The 18,110-nt window shown below is 43.9% G+C and overlaps 1 pseudogene; it reads right to left on the bottom strand.

The window, feature by feature from the left end:
* Window positions 1-13,854: 13,854 nt before the first annotated feature.
* On the bottom strand, window positions 13,855-13,972 carry LOC124555074 (annotated as a pseudogene).
* Between the last annotated feature and the right edge of the window lie 4,138 nt (window positions 13,973-18,110).

The raw sequence follows: 18,110 nt of genomic DNA, 5'->3' as shown, positions 1-18,110 counted from the left end.
CCAGGATGTTGACAGAGGCTCGCAAAGAAACAAGAAAAACGGTATGCAGCGAACTTTTGGAACAGTACGAGAATGGTGGAGATGAATTTCTTGGAAGAATTGTGACAGGTGATGAAACGTGGCTCCATCATTTTTCACCAGAGACGAAATCAATGGAGTGGCATCATGCAAATACACAAAAAAAAAAAAAAAAAAAAATTCAAAACTACACCTTCTGCTGGAAAAGTTATGACTAGGGTGTTTTTCGATTCCGAAGGGCTCTTGCTTGTGGACATTATGCCAAGTGGAACCACCATAAATTCTGATGCATACGAGACGACACTGAAGAAACTTCAAGCTCGACTGAGTCGTGTTCGACGATACCGGCAAAAGCAGGATGTTTTTCTGTTGTACGACGATGCACGGCCACATGTCAGTCAAAAAACCATGGAAGCGATCGCAAAACTCGGATGGACAACACTGAAACACCCGCCTTACAGTCCTGACCTGGCTCCATGTGACTATCATCTCTTTGGGAAACTGAGAGACTCTCTTCGTTGAACAAGGTTTGAAGATGATGACTCCCTTGTGCACGCTGCCAAACAGTAGCTCCAACAGGTTGGTCCAGAATTTTACCGTGCGGGTATACAGATGCTGGTTACAAGATGGAGTAAGGCAGTTGAGAGGGATGGAAATTATGTAGAGAAATGAAAATATTGTTCCTAAAGGATGTATCTACACACTGTAAAACTTTAAGACATGTAGAGTAAAAGATGGATTTTAAAAAAATAGTGTGCATTTCTTTTGGAGTGACCCTCGTATTTCGCTTTTATAATACGTGGTGTTTCAAAGTATTGCATCAAACGTCTAGTGCTGATAGATCGCGTCATAGGGAACGACTTCTGTTAGAGACAAATTTCATTTGTAATTTTTTAAGTAATTTATTGGCTACCGAAACATGTATCAGACTGATTCGACAAAAACAAGTTTTACAGTCAGAGTATACTAAGAGGACTAACCAAGACGAAAATGTAGCACAGGATACACAGTGGTAGACACATATCGTCTGCAAATTTGTACATTAAAAACTGCGTGACTTTTGTAGCTTATCACTAATTTGTCTGAAGTGTACAGTAATTATTTTTCATCAAGACATAGACTGAACAATATAGCTACCATCCCTGACAACTGCAATTATAGATAATAATATCCTGTCTTGTTCTATAAAAGAATCTGTCGTAATAGCCGCTACATCTTCTGTCGGTCTTACTTTTCGCTGTCCTTGGAGAAATTGTAGTCCGCAGCTCGTGGTCGTGCGGTAGCGTTCTCGCTTCCCACGCCCGGGTTCCCGGGTTCGATTCCCGGCGTGGTCAGGGATTTTCTCTGCCTCGTGATGACTGGGTGTTGTGTGATGTCCTTAGGATAGTTAGGTTTAAGTAGTTCTAGGTTCCAGGGGACTGATGACCACAGATGTTAAGTCCCATAGTGCTCAGAGCCATTTGAGAAAGTGTCCCTTACATTGAGGAGGTGTGTCTGTTGTAGTTGTTTATATCTGTATGAAATATTATCCTTGTTATTATTGAAAGTAACCTTCCGATCTCTCATCTCAACGTTCTGGATAGTTAAACAGTGTCTAGCAATTTATAGCTGAAGGACCGCCAGGAAACAGAACATCACTGGTGTACAACAATCAACCGCCATTACGCAGCAATTTAAAATGTTACAAAATATTTCCATGTCTTTTTCGACATCAGCAGCCACAAAGCAGTTTAAAGCATTTCATTTAATAATAGCTTGCATAGCAAAGTGTTTGTTTTATTACAGTGTCAGTATTTACAGTATTTTACATCCAAGTTAGATTAAGTAGGTTTGGCCTCGATTAAGAATGAAAGAATCTTAAAATATATAAATTGTCTAGGCGTCTTGTATGATAAAATTGAACCCACCGACAAAAAGTAAATGCAAAGCCAGTATTTTATTCTCCTTCATTGCCTTTGTCTGAAATACTGCACCGCGCGACTGCTACGGTCGCAGGTTCGAATCCTGCCTCGGGCATGGATGTGTGTGATGTCCTTAGGTTAGTTAGGTTTTACTAGTTCTAAGTTCTAGGGGACTGATGACCTAAGATGTTAAGCCCCATAGTGCTCAGAGCCATTTGAACCATTCTTTTTTAAATACTGCTGGAGGGAACTGATACGATGAATCCTGCAGGCTGTCCATATATCCCCAAGAGAACGAAGGGTTGGAGATCTCTTCTGAACAGCACGTTGCAAGGCATCGCAGATTTGTTCATGTCTTGGGAGTTCAGTGGCCAGTGGAAGTGTGGGAGTGTTCCTAGAGCCATTCTGTAGCTGTTCTGGACGTGTGGGGTGTTGCATTGCCCTGTTGGGATTGCCCAAGTCCGTCGGAATGCACATTGGACTTGAATGGATACAGATGATCACTTACGCACTTACGCACGTGTCACCTGTCAGAATCTTACCTAGAAGTATCAGGGGTCCCATATGACTCCAACTGCACACGCCCCACACCGTTACAGAGCCTCCACCAGCTTGAACAATCCCTACTGACATACAGGGTCCATGGATTCGTGAGGCTGTCTCCATACCTGTATGATCCCTCAGCTCGATATAACTTGAAACGAGACCCGTCCGACCAGGCAACATGTCTCCAACCATAAGCAGTCCAATGTCGATGTTGACGGGCCCAGAAGAGGCGTAATGCATTGTGTCGTGCAGTGACGAAGGGTACACGTGTAGGCCTTCGGCTCCGAAAGCCCATATCGATGATGTTTCGTTGAATGGTTCGAAACGTTGACACATGTTGATGGTCCAGCATTGAAATCTGCAGAAATTTACAGAAGGGTTGCACTTCTGCTAATTTGAACGATTATCTTCAGTCGTCGTTGGTTCCGTTCTTGCAGGACCTTTTTTCGTCCGCAGCGACATCGGAGATGTGATGTTTTACTGGATCCCTGATATTCACGGTACACTCGTGAAATGGTCGCACGGGAAAGTCCCCAGATCATCGGTACACCGGATATTCTGTGTCCCATCGCTCGTGTGCCAACTGTAATTCCACGTTCAAGCTCACTTAAATCTTGATAACCTGCTATTGTATCAGCAGTAACCGATCTAACAACTGCGCCAGACCCTTGTTTTCTCATAAAGGCGTTGGCGACCGCAGCGCCGTATTCTGCCTGTTTACATATCTTTCTATTTGAATACGCATGTTTATACCAGTTTCTTTGGCGCTTTAGTGTATATTTTGTCTGTAGTGTCATGTTCGCAATGCGCAGCATTATATATTAACCGCATACATGGAAAGCGGAGAACTATCATCAGCTAGGTCACAATATGGACGAAAGTGTGTTATCGTGACCGACGGTTATGTAAGAAGGTAGTGACGAGAAATAAGAGGAGGAAAACTCACTGCGTAACTGAAAGTTGCATCGCAAATTGTGTCAGCTCAAAAAACACTGAAGCAAATGGGCGTAACAGGAAAACGTGGCGCCGAAGCCATGCAGCAATAAAAGAAAGTTATTTGGCCCAGTGAGACTTCTATCACACTCTTTCCAACTTCTGGCCGAGTTTACAATGCAAGAGTGAAATTTGGCGTGGTTCGGTGATGATTTGAACAACCATATCGTGTTATTGCAAGGGCCCCACGGTTACTCTGCGAGATCCCATTACTGACAAGGATTATGTAACCGTTTTTGCTGGTTAGGTACATCCAGTGGTACAATGTTTGTTCCCCAATGGTGCTGCTGTGCATTAAATGACAAGAAGCTGCTCACACAACTCGCTTCGTCCAGGACAAGTTTCGTGAACAGGAAGATCCATTGTCGCATCTCCCATGGACACCACAGTCACCAAATATCAGTATTATTGTGTCCTTGTGGTGCGCTTTGGAGAGAAAGATGCGTGATCACTATCTATCATAGTTATCTCTACTTGCCCCTTGCAGGAAGAATGACACTAGGTTCCCTTGAAAACAATACAGCACTTGTATTTATCCGTTCTGATACTTATGGAAGGTGTGTCGAATGGCAATGACTGTCCTACACCGTGTTAGGTATGGCATTGTGTATTTGCTGTTTCGATAGTAGTGTTTTGTTTATCCCCTACATATCCATTATTGCCCATCTATCCGCTCCTCCCCCTTTTCTCTGTCCCTATCGCTCCTCTCGCTGCCCGTCTCTTGTTCTCTCCTTTGTTCATCTTCTCCTATTTTCTTTTTCTGTCGATCCGCTGCTATCTCTTCTATCTGTCACTCTTCTCTTCCGCCTCTGTTTTACGACTATGTGTATCACGTTTGGATGAAATTGATCCAGTGATTTAGAAGGAGCGTTTTACCCGTGGCTCTGCTAACGTACGTACATATTTCTCACATTCTTGTACAGATACTCCACCCGTATATCCATCATCGACTTTCACCCTGCGATTTCATTTCCGCCCATTTCAACCTTTAGGACGTCATATCTCTACAACTATGTGTTGTACAATACATAATTTTGCAGGTACATCGAGTAGTATGTGTTCATACTGTATGAGAAATGCATTACACATACAATTAGTACTTAAGAAGTAATAAATTAAAACGTCATGCACAATGGGACAGTTTTTCATACATTTCACTGTTCATGACGTCGTATTTCCTGAACTATGTGTCGTACAATGATATAATACATAATCGAATGTACTTATAAAAATAATTACTTTCGTTAAGTACATCCAATGGTTTATGTGAATACTGTCTGAAAACAGTATTGGCAAGAGAGTTACTAGTAAAGAGATAGTGAATTAAAATTCATACCTGATGGGGCAGCTTTACTAAAAGAACAGCAAAAATGTAGTAAGCAATAATCTTTTTTCCTTTAATTATCTTTCGTGGACGTGAAAATGTCTCGTAATCGGTTGAAACTATGAGTAAAGTTGGTTAGAGGTCACTAAGTGCTCTCATTTTTAAATATTGGATCAATATAATCTGGCTTTTTATGCGTCGTGAACTACGCTTCCTCCTCAACCCTATTCCCACTACTTGGAGAGGTAGGTGGTTCGTATCCCCACAGTGGTTCTTTCCAGACAGTAGGTGACATGTGTACCAAGTTTGGTTGAATCTAAGGATTGGTTTATTAGGCGGTGTGTAACATACCAGGTGGTTACATTTAAAGTGCAGCTACACACAGAGCCCCAGTGTGGGCTTTGATTATCGTATGGCTGTGAAACTTGGTAGATATTCTAAAACATTAATGCAGAAACGATGCACGCTGAAAAGGTTAGTTTCAACTTCGGCCACCAGGTGCAGATCCGTCGCTAGAATGCAAGACGTACAGAAATGATGCCATATGTAATGGACAACTAATGTGTCGTAGGCGGAAACGGTCGAATAAATGATTGGTTGGTTCGTTGATTTAGGGGAACGGACCAAACAGGGTCATCGCGTCCATTAGATTAGAGAACGATGTGGAAGGGAGTCCTCCGTGCTCTTTCAAAGGAACGATCCCGGCATTTGCTTAAAGCTACTTATGGAAATCACGAACCAACGCGCCACCTCATTTCGTGAAACAATTGACGAAGGCATTATATTTACTTTCTTATTAACTGCAACTTACGCAGTTTGTTGAATATAAGCACTGGTGGCGTCGACGGGATTCTGTACAGCGCCAGATTTGGTCCTAATGACCAGAAGTGGAACTAATTTTTTTCCAGCATAAATTCGTTCCACATTAACACATTAGAATATATACTAAGCTTTGCTGCAACATAGTAGTTACAGCCCACTTTGGACCTCCGTCAGTAGGTAATTATAACCACCCAGCACATACATACATACATAAATACATACACTTGTATGATATGTGTGGATTCACCATCGCTACCTTTCTTTTCTTCTGATTCACTCCCTCTTTCTCTCCGCCGCTAGTAGTTCGTCTCCCGCCTTCCTTTCTCTCTCTCGCTCTCTCTCTCTCTCTCTCTCTCTCTCTCTCTCTCTCTCTCTCTCTCTCTCATTCTCTCTCTCTTCTAATGACCTCGCTGTCGATGGAACATTGAATACTCTCTCTGTCTGTCTCTATCTATCTATCTTTCTATGTATCTATCTCCCTTTCTCTCATTATCTTCCTTACTCGCATACACAACTTACCATTCTGAATTTATGAATCGTCATTCATTCTGCAAAAGTAGTGTTTTAAAAAGTGCAGTAAAATAACTGGTCAATTTCATATGCGGCAATTTTAAATTCCTTTTTCCCTTTTCAATTTCGCAGCATTGTCCACAGAAGCGTGATTTCCAGTACATTTTTAATGTTAAAATTTTTGACTCTCGTTGTAATATTTATGGCTTAGTCAGCCATCATATTAGGCTCCAAGAAGCTGTTCCCAGAGCAGTGGAGATGCAAGAAGCATATAGATGACGAAATGTGGTGTGAGGTACCTGTGACAGATGTTAGATTCGGTACCATTCACGTGAGAAAGACCGCCTGCATAACGCCACTGCTCAGTGATTGGCTGCTGTGTTCGGAGCAAGGGCACCAAAACGTTAAAGTATAGTCATTATTATTAGTTAAACTACTCATTGGAATGACTTCACTTTTTAATATAAATATCTGTGAACAACTGATTATCAATCAGTCATTTTAGAATTAAATCAAAAACAAAAGACTGACTAAAATGCAGACGAAGCACTTCGGAAGCGTTCGGATCACGCCTTTTCTAGTATGGCGCGCGAAGTGTCTTGTGCTGTTCGTCACTCTGGATTAGGCAGTCGAGAAGAACAGACATGTTGTCTGTCGTAGGATGTGGCTCCAATTTTTATTTAAGTTCCTCTTCGTCACTCTGGATTAGGAATTCGAGACGTACAGTCATGTTGTCTATGGCAGGATGTGTTTGCCAGTATTCAGTATTAAAAGATTCACTCCGATAGTCATGAGGCACATACACGTGCCACAAATAGTGTAACGATACATTTTCGTAAACATTGTGTTTGATCATGTACTTTGCTGTATCAGAAGGTGTTGTATTAAGATCATGTAGTCTTCTCGTGTGGCTATATTAAAATACGCGAGTGGCATCCCAAACAAGTGACACATTATTTCAGAACAGAACATCGCTAAAAGCCAGTTTCAGCCTCAAGATACAGAACCTACGACCTGTGTGCTGTTTTCTGCACTGGGGACATCAACTTGAAGACAGCATGTTAGCGAACTATAACAGAACCTTCGTTTTCCACACAGCGCAGTGGAAACAAATAAGCGCCTCACGTGTACTGCAGTAATGCAGGAGGATGATCGTTAACACCAACAATCAATTCATTCTTCCTTTCTTGCCGTATCGTACTACTGCTAATCTGTTAAGTCCCATGGTGCTCAGAGCCATTTGAACTGCTAATCGAAGCGAATAATCCAGCTACGTTATGTCAGAAGCGGCTCCTCTGTGTACACGTCAGATGCACCTGGCCACAGCGTAAACAACCTACTGTGTCCACCTTGTAAACTCCCTGTTGCTGTTTTTTTTCCAGCGCTGCGTCGACGCGGCAGGTGCGACTCACACGGCAGCGCACCGTGCCCTGTGAGGGCGAGGCGTGGGCGGTGAGTCAGCGCCGTGACGTCACCGGATATTGGCTCACTTCATTACGGAGCCGGCGCGCGGCGCGGAACTACAGCGCCGTTTTACACACTTCCTCCCTCCAGAGACACGTCGCCGACAGCAGAATATTGTTTCCGACGGTGACGCGAAAAATAACATCCGTGTGTCGTTCTCCCTGCTTCCCCTTGCAACCCAGTTAGGCGCAGCTTTCTTTCGTCGCTAGAATCAATGCGATAACGCAGTAACGCACAACTATTAAAGGAAAAGAAGAAATGATGATGCAACAGTTTACTTACACAAATGGTGACAAAGTGTGAGGATTCTTCGAGATACTTAACGAAAGATAGGAGACGCCAATGAACTGGAAGATAACCATATGTATGAAGATAGTAACTGTTCTCGGAAGAACAGGTACTATTGATGACCGTGCAGCTTCTCTAGAATAAATGATAATAAATTGAAACCCTCAGCTGCCGAAAGGTGTTGTTGACATATCTCGATGGGGACACCTGAAAATGTGTGCCCTGACCGGGACCCGAACTCGTGATCTCCTGCTTACATGGCAGACGTTCTGTCCATCTGAGCCACCGCAGACACGGGTGAATAGCGCGACTGCAGGGACTTATCCCTTGCACGCTTCCCTTAAGACCCACATTCCCAACTGTACACAATTCTACATTTGTAATGCACCTAATAGATATTTGCCCATCCATTCATTACTCGCGCACACTTTGGCGATTCCCGTAAGAGTTCGGGCAACCTGTGCGCATTCGCACAGACGAAGGTCAATGGCTGTGCGAATGTGCACAGGTTGCCCGAACTCTTGCGGAAATCGCCAAAGTGTGCGCGAGTAATGAGTGGATGGGCAAATATCTATTAGGTACGTTACATATGTAGAATTGTGGACAGTTGGGAATGTGGGCCTTACAGGAAGCGTGCAGGGTATAAGCCCCTGCAGTCACGCTATTCATGTGTGTGCTCGGTGGCTCAGGTGGATTGCCGGCATGGTAGCTCAGCGCGTTCGGTCAGAGGGTTAGCAGCCCTCTGTAATAAAGAAACTGAGCTAATCGATCAACAACGAACTTAAACGGATGTCTTACGACGTCCGCCCCGAGCAGATGCAACGAACGAAAGCGAACAAAATGAGATATTTATAAAAAAAAGAAAAGAGAGAGAGAGAGATGGATAGAGCGTTTGCCATGTAATCAGGAAATCCCGGGATCGAGTCCCGGTCGAGGTATATCAAGAACACCTGTCGGCAGCTGAGGGTTTCAATTAACTATCATTTATGGAAGATAACCCTTGAGGCTGTTTGTCGAGGAGACGGTATCATTAGGAAAACGCTGGAAGACCCACAGATGTGAAGTCACTGGAGAGAGACGGTACTTATGTATCGGTTATTTCGTTGTCAGTCTAGCGTGAATGTCACAGTGAAACACGTTACAGCACTGAGTGTCCTTGCTTGAATCGTGTAGTTCTTCTTCCAAATCTAACTGGAAAGTCTCTGGCCCAACAGTCGTGTTCATTTGGTCTTGTCGTTCGTAGATGCTGTGAAAATGTGAGCGATTGTTCCGTGTTCTCTAATGAAACATACGCGCCGAAACCGTTAGAAAATAGCGAGAAACAGATTGCGCTCGATGTCTTTGAGAGAATTTTATTAAAAATGTTGGTCGCTACCGACAAGGAATCTGAGTTTACTGGGGTTTATTTACCGAATGTCTGCTGCGTGTGAAGAGAAACACAGAGCAGAGAAAAGTTGTCTGCCACTGTATGTTGAAGGTGGTGAGGATGGTTGGGGGGGGGGGGGGGGGGGAGGGGGGACAAAGGAACGGAAAGGGAAGGGGCTATTAATGTCAGCTGCTTCGGGACTTTATGCGATATCAGCGGCGACGAATGAATATATGCATCGGATTGGGATTCGAACCCGGGATCTCCTGTTTACGAGGCAGCTGAGTTAACCACTTACTTCCGACATGTCCAAAAGAACCGACACCATACGGACCCCACAGCTGTGATACATGTTACGTCACACCATATTCAGTGGGATGCACAGTTACATCCGACCTCCAGTGGGAATCTCAAATTAGTGAGTATGGAGGACATGGACGGAGACTTCAGATAAGTGGCGCTAGGTAGCAACGTGGGTCGACCGTGACAGACCGCGCAAAGGCGATGAACGTGGTGTCCAGGTGGCCCAGTGGTCAACGCAGCTGCCTAGTAAACAGGAGATCATGCGTTCTAATCCCAGTCCACATGCATTTTTCATTTGTCGCCGTTGATTCCGTATAAATTACCAGTCAGCTGACATCAGCATTCTCTTTCCTTTCCTTTGCGGGCTAGCCGCGTGGTCTAAGGGCGCCTTGTCACGGTCCGCGCAGCTCCCCCCGTCGGAGATTCGAGCCCTCCTTCGTGCACGGGTGTGTGCGTTGTCCCTAGCGTAAGTTAGTGTAAGTTAGATCAAGTAGTGCGTAAGCTTAGGGACCGATGACCTCAGCAGTTTGGTCCCTTATAACCTTACCACAAATTTCCAAAATTTTTCTTTCTTTTCCTCCAAGTTATATAATATGTATCAGAGCTCACGGATTACGTGTGGTGTCTGGTTCTCCGGACATGTTCGAAGGAACGAACACCACGAATTTGTATGAGTTGTCTGCTCCTAGTCAGACGAGAAGACGACAGTCGTGTATATTAGGAAAATGCGGCGATTTTGTGGAAAGTGCTGCAAGGTCGAAGGTAAAAGCGTGGGAACTGGGTGGTTTCGTGGATGCTGTTATCGAACGGCTTCACATCAATGACAGCAGGTAATATCTCCAGTTGTAAACTGGATTTTTCGAATTATAATATAGAAGGAGGTGATGGTCTAGCCGCTTCAGTCTGGAACCGCGCGACCGCTACGGCCGCAGGTTCGAATCCTGCCTCGGGCATGGATGTGTGTGATGTCCTTAAGTTAGTTAGGTTTAAGTAGTTCTAAGTTCTAGGGGACTGATGACCTCAGATGTTAAGTCCCATAGTGCTCAGAGCCATTTTTGATGGTCTAGGGGTAAAACGTGTATCTGGAAATGAAAGGTCACGTCCCCAGTCGCGATCCGGTTCACGGATTTTTTACATTGCCTTTAACCCAGCCTTCACGTCTCAATGATATGACGAAGCGATAGAAGCGACTCGTGGCTCGGATCCACAATGATGTAGGTCAACTTTCCCTTGTTGAACAATTGTGGTGTGTTAGGACCGGAAATCACCAGAGTGTCGTCCAATAGAAAGACATTGAGTCCCATGAAAGAATTATTATTATTAGCATCTACTTTTAGTGGCTCACTTCCTCATCTACGAGGGGCGTCCAAAAATATTATTCCTCACCGTTTTGGCTACAAAGTCCTGTTTTTCAACACAATCTCCGTTCAGTGCAACTGCTTTACGTTACCTTACTGGGAGGGCCTGTATACCCGTATGGTGCCACTCGACCAGTCGACGTTGGAGCCATCGTAATAAAACTTTAGTGGCTGAAGAGGGACTCTCCACGACGTCTCACAGCAAATACCCCCAATTTTCAACCGAAACTGGACGAGTAAATAAATGGGCTGCATTCCTTATTGAACACCCACTTAATTCCCTCAACAGCACCAGATTTAATACGACTACATTTCATTACCTTTGTTGACGTTCAGCTCCTTTCAAGACACTATCCATTCCGCTCAATTGCTCTACTCAGGCCCCTGCTGTCTTTTACAGAATTGCAATGTTACTGGCAGTTTTTTCCATCTCCCTGAGCTTTAATTCTCTTACCGAATTTCCCCCTTGTTTTCCTTTAAAGTATGGTGAATGTACAAACTGGACAATACTGGGAATAGCCTGTAACAGTGTCTGAGCCGGATCTCGATCACTGCTTCCCTTTGATATCCTTCAGCTCTTAATAACTGCTATCTGGCTTCTGTAGAAGTAGTAGATAATCTTTCTCTGCCTGTATTTTATCCTTGCTGTCCTTATAATTTCAAAATAAATTTGGTGATGTAAGAAGCCAACATCGAAATATTAAGTTGGTACATAACTTCTTAGCGTTTTCTATAAGTTCAATAAACACAACAGATGTGCGTAACAGAGGCTTTAGTAATCAATAATATACTCTGCTTCACTATTTAGAACCGTCAATGCTGGGGTTACTTTTCGATTCCGCGATTGTAGAAATCACTTGGTTTTGAGACGAAGAACTTGTCGATCCATGTTCGAAGTGCATTTTGATCCTGAAAGGAGGTTCCTTGCAAGTTGTACAATAGAGAGTGGAAAAGGTGAAACTCTGAGGGTGCAAGATCAGCGAATACGGTGGGTGCGGAATGACTTCGCAACCCATCTTCTGTATAGTGTGTTTTTGTCAGTCCAACAGAGTGCCAGGAAGCGTTATTGTGGAGTAGCATCATTTCAAGCAGTCTTCCTGGTCGTTGTTCTTGGATTGCGTCATCAAGACATCTCAGTTGTTGACAATAAACGTCAGCAGTGATGGTTACATGTCGGGGAAGCATTTCAAAAATGGTTCAAATGGCTCTGAGCACTATGGGACCTAACATCTATGGTCATCAGTCCCCTAGAACTTAGAACTACTTAAACCTAACTAACCTAAGGACATCACACACATCCATTCCCGAGGCAGGATTCGAACCTGCGACCGTAGCAGTCGCGCGGTCCGGACTGAGCGCCTAGAACCGCTAGACCACCGCGGCCGGCGGGGAAGCATTTCGTAGTCCATTAATATCGTAGCTGTTCCACCTGATACATAACATTATCTTTTGTGGATGCGCGCAGGTCTAGTACAGGGAGTTTCTGCTTTGTTTTGGTTAAACCATTCCTTTCATTTCCTTATGTTTACATAAAGATACCATTTCTCGTCACAGTAACGATACAGAATAGATATGGTAGATATTGTCCAAGAGCCAGTTGATGGCGAGCAAGTAGAGATGTATTCATGGCCACCCGGCGATTTATGTGATTTTGGCTGTGCCCATACACCCGATTTTTGGACCTTCATCATTGCATGCAAATATCGAGCGATGGTAGATTGACCATAGTTCATCAGTTTTGCCCGAGTGCGTTGACGTGGATAATTGTGAACTGATGCGTTTAAACTATCTTCGTCAAACCCTGAAAGTCTTCCTGAATGTGGTGAGTCACTAATGTCAAAACGATCCTCCTTAAAACGAAAAAACTATTCCCTTGATGTGCTCTATCCATTGGCACTATCCACATACTCAGCGCAAATGTTTCTGTCTGCCTCTTCTGCTGCCTTCTACCGAATAAAAACAAGAATACATCGGAAATGTACAGATTTCTCCATTTTCTGGCGTCCACAGCTCCATTCATTAAGTGACAAAATGACGTTGTGTAAACTAAAATGGCAACAGTGAAATGCAAATAAAAAGTGACACTCGATAAATAGACCCATAGCAACCAGAATACTAGCATGCAAAACAAAAACGCTACGAAGTTATACACGAATCTAATAAATTGAGAAAAAGTCCGATGCTATAAGTGAAGCAGCTGCGAAGTCTGTTATTTACATTTTCCTGTATGAAAATGTGGATTTTTTTATGTTATGTTAATTTCGACACGCACACTTACGCACGCGCACACGCAAGCACGCACAAACGCTGCTCCAACAACTTTGCCACCTGCGGCGGGATGCTACAAACGTGCTTTGCAGGTAGCATACAGCTGCAGGCGTCGTCCGCAGCGCTACGCCGCCTGTGGCGCTGTCAGGGAAGCAGCGTCAAATGCCACCAGCTAGCTGCTGCCGACCTGAATGTCAGCGCAAATGTCAGCCATTGGCCCTTTCCTTGTCTACCCTTCCCTTCACATCCCTTCCCGTTGTCCTCTCGCACGCCGTTCCCTGTGCTTCACTCGCGCGTGTTATGTCAGCCTCGTCAAAAACAATCCACTGCGTCCGACAGCCAACCATCGCTCGTTGAGTGACTGACGGTTGCGGGGCGACACTTCTCAGTATCGAATTCTTTCATCTCCACACCGATCCTTTTTTAGAGTACTTTTCTACTGATACTTAATACAATACACTACAGCAGGTATCGTAATGGGTGGTCCTATAAAAAAGCACTCCGTCTTCAGGCCACAAGTGGCCCATCGGGACCATCTGACCGTCGTGTCATCCTCAGTTGAGGATGCGAATAGGAGGGGCGTGTGGTCAGCCAACCGCTCTCCCAGTCGTAATGATGGTTTTCTTGACCGTAGCCGCTACTATTCGGTCGATTCGTTCGAGTAGCTCACGAAGCTGAGTGCACCCCGAAAAATGGCAACAGCGCATGGCGGCCTGGATGGTCACCCATCCAAGTGCCGACCACGCCCGACAGCGCTTAACTTCGGTGATCTCACGGGAACCAATGTATCCACTGCGGCAAGGCCGTTGCCCGTGATCCTATAGGGGCGATCAAAAAGTTTCCATACGAAGGCCGTACAATCCAGAACCGATATGCCCGTCAGGCTAAATTACAGTTAGCACTCAAACAGACACCGCTCCGACGCACCAGCTTAAACATCCCCATTTGGTCAAACACCGTGGGTTGCTGCGTGAAAAACTCCGTGGCTGTCTGCTGCACTACGTCGTCCGATAGGAATCGTTCATGCTTCAAGGACTTTTTCAAGGGAATGGATCGCATGAGGAGAGATCAGGACTATAGGACGGGTTCTCGAATGTCTTCCACTTGACTTGGCGATACGTCTGCGTCATGAAATTTCCGATATAGGGACGTGCGTTATAATGAAGCAGCAGCAACCATTGTTGAGCACAGTGCCACTAGGGTTGTTTTTGACAGACCTGTAACTGTCCCATACACATTCTTCACTATCCGACGCATGTCTACTGGTGTTTGTCCTTCGGCAGCGAAGAAAAGAATAACGGCACGTTGGTCCTATTTCGACGTCGCCGTAGTCCACGTTTCCGCATTTAATGCACGCACGTCGGAAAGACACGAATGCCACACTAATCCCTTCATGTCGGTGCTTCGTAGGTGTTTCGTCACCTACACGCTGTAGCAACGTCCTCAAATGATACCTTTTTCACCGTACCTTGTACTAATGATTAGTTACAATATTATTTACCCAAACGTTTGGCCGCATAGTCAGTTCCTTAAGCTGATCTTAGATGTAAAGACTCGTTAGAACTCTGTTTATTACATGCTTGGGAGGCACATGAACTGGCTCCTCAGCTTTAGAAATTTACAGTATTAAACCGTCGCTTCTTATCTTGAAGCCCCTAAGACCTGTCACAATAGAACTTTCAGGTGAGATGTATGTGACCAACGGACAACAGCTTAAAAGCGCATATAAATGAGTTATGTAAACCTGCTGCTTGCTCTGATAGAACGGAATCAGAGTCATAAAAGACGAGCTAAACAAGGAAACAGATCGCAAACGTGAACAAGTTGAGGATTACCATTCTGCTGTAGCACCCCGTTTGCTTCACCAAAGACTCAAAAACACACATTTTCAGTGTCACAGAGCTTATGCTAGAGGGATACTTACAGTAAGGCATTCGTCACCAACTAATCTTGCTGCTACCGTTGGCACCAGTAGCAGTGAACCGCATAGTGTTTCAAATGGTGCATCATTTCTAGAGTCATCATAAGACATTAGCACACTGTGAAAAAACGGAAGAATATGACCACTCGCCTCTTTCGAATCTGTTCTGTCTGATCAAAGAGATGAAATTAGCCGGTATTTGGCAATATTTGTGTCACTCTGTGTGCTAATCTTCACAGCAATCAAAGTTTTATTCTGCTCAGTCGTAAGGCTACCCAATAAGTATTCGACAATTAGCCGGCCGCGGTGGTCTAGCGGTTCTGGCGCTGCAGTCCGGAACCGTGGGACTGCTACGGTTGCAGGTTCGAATCCTGCCTCGGGCATGGGCGTGTGTGATGTCCTTAGGTTAGTTAGGTTTAAGTAGTTCTAAGTTCTAGGGGACTTATGACCTAAGATGTTGAGTCCCATAGTACTCAGAGCCATTTGAACCATTTTTTTATTCGACAATTCCAACGGCATCAGTGCTCTCCTAGGATTTATTTTCAAAGGCAAGCAGTGAGTATTGAAGTATTATGAGGCAAATGACCAGATAAAATGCGGTGTTTGAGTGACAGTGTTGAGGAAGATTTGAAAGTTTAGGTAAAATTTAATTTGTTCATTATACTTTTGGGTACTATCCAGCTGTTTCTCTAATAATCTGCTCTGTAATTCCACAACTCAAGTTCCAAACTTCTAAAAACTGTGATCTCTAATGCAAATGAAAACCTTCCTTGATTTAACGCTTGTGTTATTCTGCTTAAAACTTTCGAAAATCGACTAACTCACTCTATTCCAGATAGATGTTCAAATCGGAGAGATTGGAATCAATGGAGACCTTTTTATCCAAAGTACATATCGATACACGAAGGTATACGAAGGTGTACGATATTTTATTTACGATACTACTCGTGAGTAAATTATGGATACATCTCGTTAGATACCGTGTACCTAGCGAAACCGTTCAATTCGAACAAGAGTAAATTAAAAACGTGCTAATTAATAAGGATGCAGTGTCACGACGATAAGTTGTCGAGCCCGCATCTTCGCTAGCATGATTTCTCTTTGCTCCGCTTACATCCAATGATTCAATCTCACTGTGGGTAATGGTCATAATATTTTGCGTCATCAGTGTATTACCAGGCAGCACCTCTAGGCTGTTCCACTGGGCGGCCGTGGTGGCCGAGCGGTTCTAGGCGCTTCAGTCCGGAACCACGCGGCTGCTACGCTCGCAAGTTCGAATCCTGCCTCGGGCATGTATGTGTGTGATGTCTTTAGGTAAGTTAGTCTAGGGACTGATGACCTCCAATGTTAAGTCCCATAGTGCTTAGAGCCATCTGAACCATTTTTCTGTTCCACTGGGCTGTTCTGGATACTAGAGGCGGTTTCCAGTATACGGGAAAAAGGGGCTCTGTCCACCCTGAAGATGATAGGACAGCTGTCCTGTTATAGTTAAGTGATTTGTGGTCTGACCGCACCAGTCTGTCCAAAGCACTTCTCCCTTTCGCATGATGGCAGACGTTTTCCATCACATTTCAGCAAGAAAAGTGAGAGAAGTTCTGTCAGGAAGCAAAACTTTTCAAAAGAGTATATTTAAATGAGAACGAATTAATCAATGAAAGCGACAACGTTATGGTTCGGAGGTAGTTTGGCTCTAAACTCTGAATTCAGAAAGTCGGCCCATGGCCGTCGAGGGTGTAGGAAGCAAGTCTTGTGCCTCCATGGTGGAGGTGGTGATTCAGAGTGCATTTTTGAAGTCCCTGGTCAGTGACCGCCAGTGATTAACAGAGTTATTTTTCAAATACAGAAAGCCATCGAGAGTGTTCGAGTTCGTTTGTGTTCAATGTCTGTAACCATACATCATTTATTTCTTGTATCAAATTAATATTTACATTTTGTGAAAATGTTAGTTATTTTCTAAATATTTGTTGCGTTACAGCTTGTTTTTCACTAGCTCTCTGGATTTTGCGTTCATACAACCCACACTTCCGCCCCATCTGGTGTAAGTGCTTCACCAGCCCATGACTAATAGGCTCTGAGGTATTTTTCGGAAATAGAAACCTAAAAAGAGACACAGATTTTGAATAGACTTTTCTCATAAAATTTATGGCCGATGTATGCAGCAGACTGTATTTTTTGTTGCTACCAATTTGAGCTGAGATGAAAATCACAATGAGTGTCTTTTGCTATATCCGCTGCTTCTGCCAGTGGTTTCTTCGAACGAGTACAGAGATACTCGATTCCAGTGATAAAATTAGTTAGCCCCCTTGTGGTGTGGAGAAATGCATTTACACTTAAAAATTATGATCTTTGTCGCAGTGGGTTTGCTCCACGGTCAAACTTGTTCCCACGCTCGGGATATGTTGTTCTGTGCTGGCTGAATGTTGCGCGCCTCTGAAGGTCATCTATATTAACACGGACCGTTACCATACCAATTAATGTGAAATTTTTTTGCCTCTCAGAATGACTATAACTAATGCACAAGTTTCAGATTCGCATTTGAAACTGCTTCGGAAATATTCAAAATGACTGAAAAACTAAAATTTGCATCTTCCCATTACAAGTGCTTACAGCCCCATTAATTTGCTTTGCAAAAGCATCAGACAATGATTTAATTCAGTAATTAATCACGAAAAAGTTAATTAACCAATATTTTATTATCAGTATAAATTACGTAATTTCTTCAGCTTTCTTGATAATATTTTGATATATTATGCTATTTGAGTGGACGAGCGAATAAACTTAAATTATTGAACCAATGAATAACCAAGTGTAAGCGAGCGTGGAGATCCGACTGTGCCGCCCTGATGTGAATTACGAACACAGATGAAAATGTATATCGTAACGCAGCCAGTATTCGATACTGAGGACGTAAAAACTACTTCCGTACTTGAGACGATTAAAGGTGGGATTAATTTACCTTTATCTGTTATTACGTAATTTCATCTCAAGTGACTTCGTAACGCTGATTGGCCTACGGAGGAAGAGTTCC

The sequence above is a fragment of the Schistocerca americana genome, chromosome 1, assembly GCF_021461395.2.
Source record: "Schistocerca americana isolate TAMUIC-IGC-003095 chromosome 1, iqSchAmer2.1, whole genome shotgun sequence".
Lineage (NCBI taxonomy): Eukaryota > Metazoa > Arthropoda > Insecta > Orthoptera > Acrididae > Schistocerca > Schistocerca americana.
This window is presented reverse-complemented; position numbering and strand designations above follow the sequence as displayed.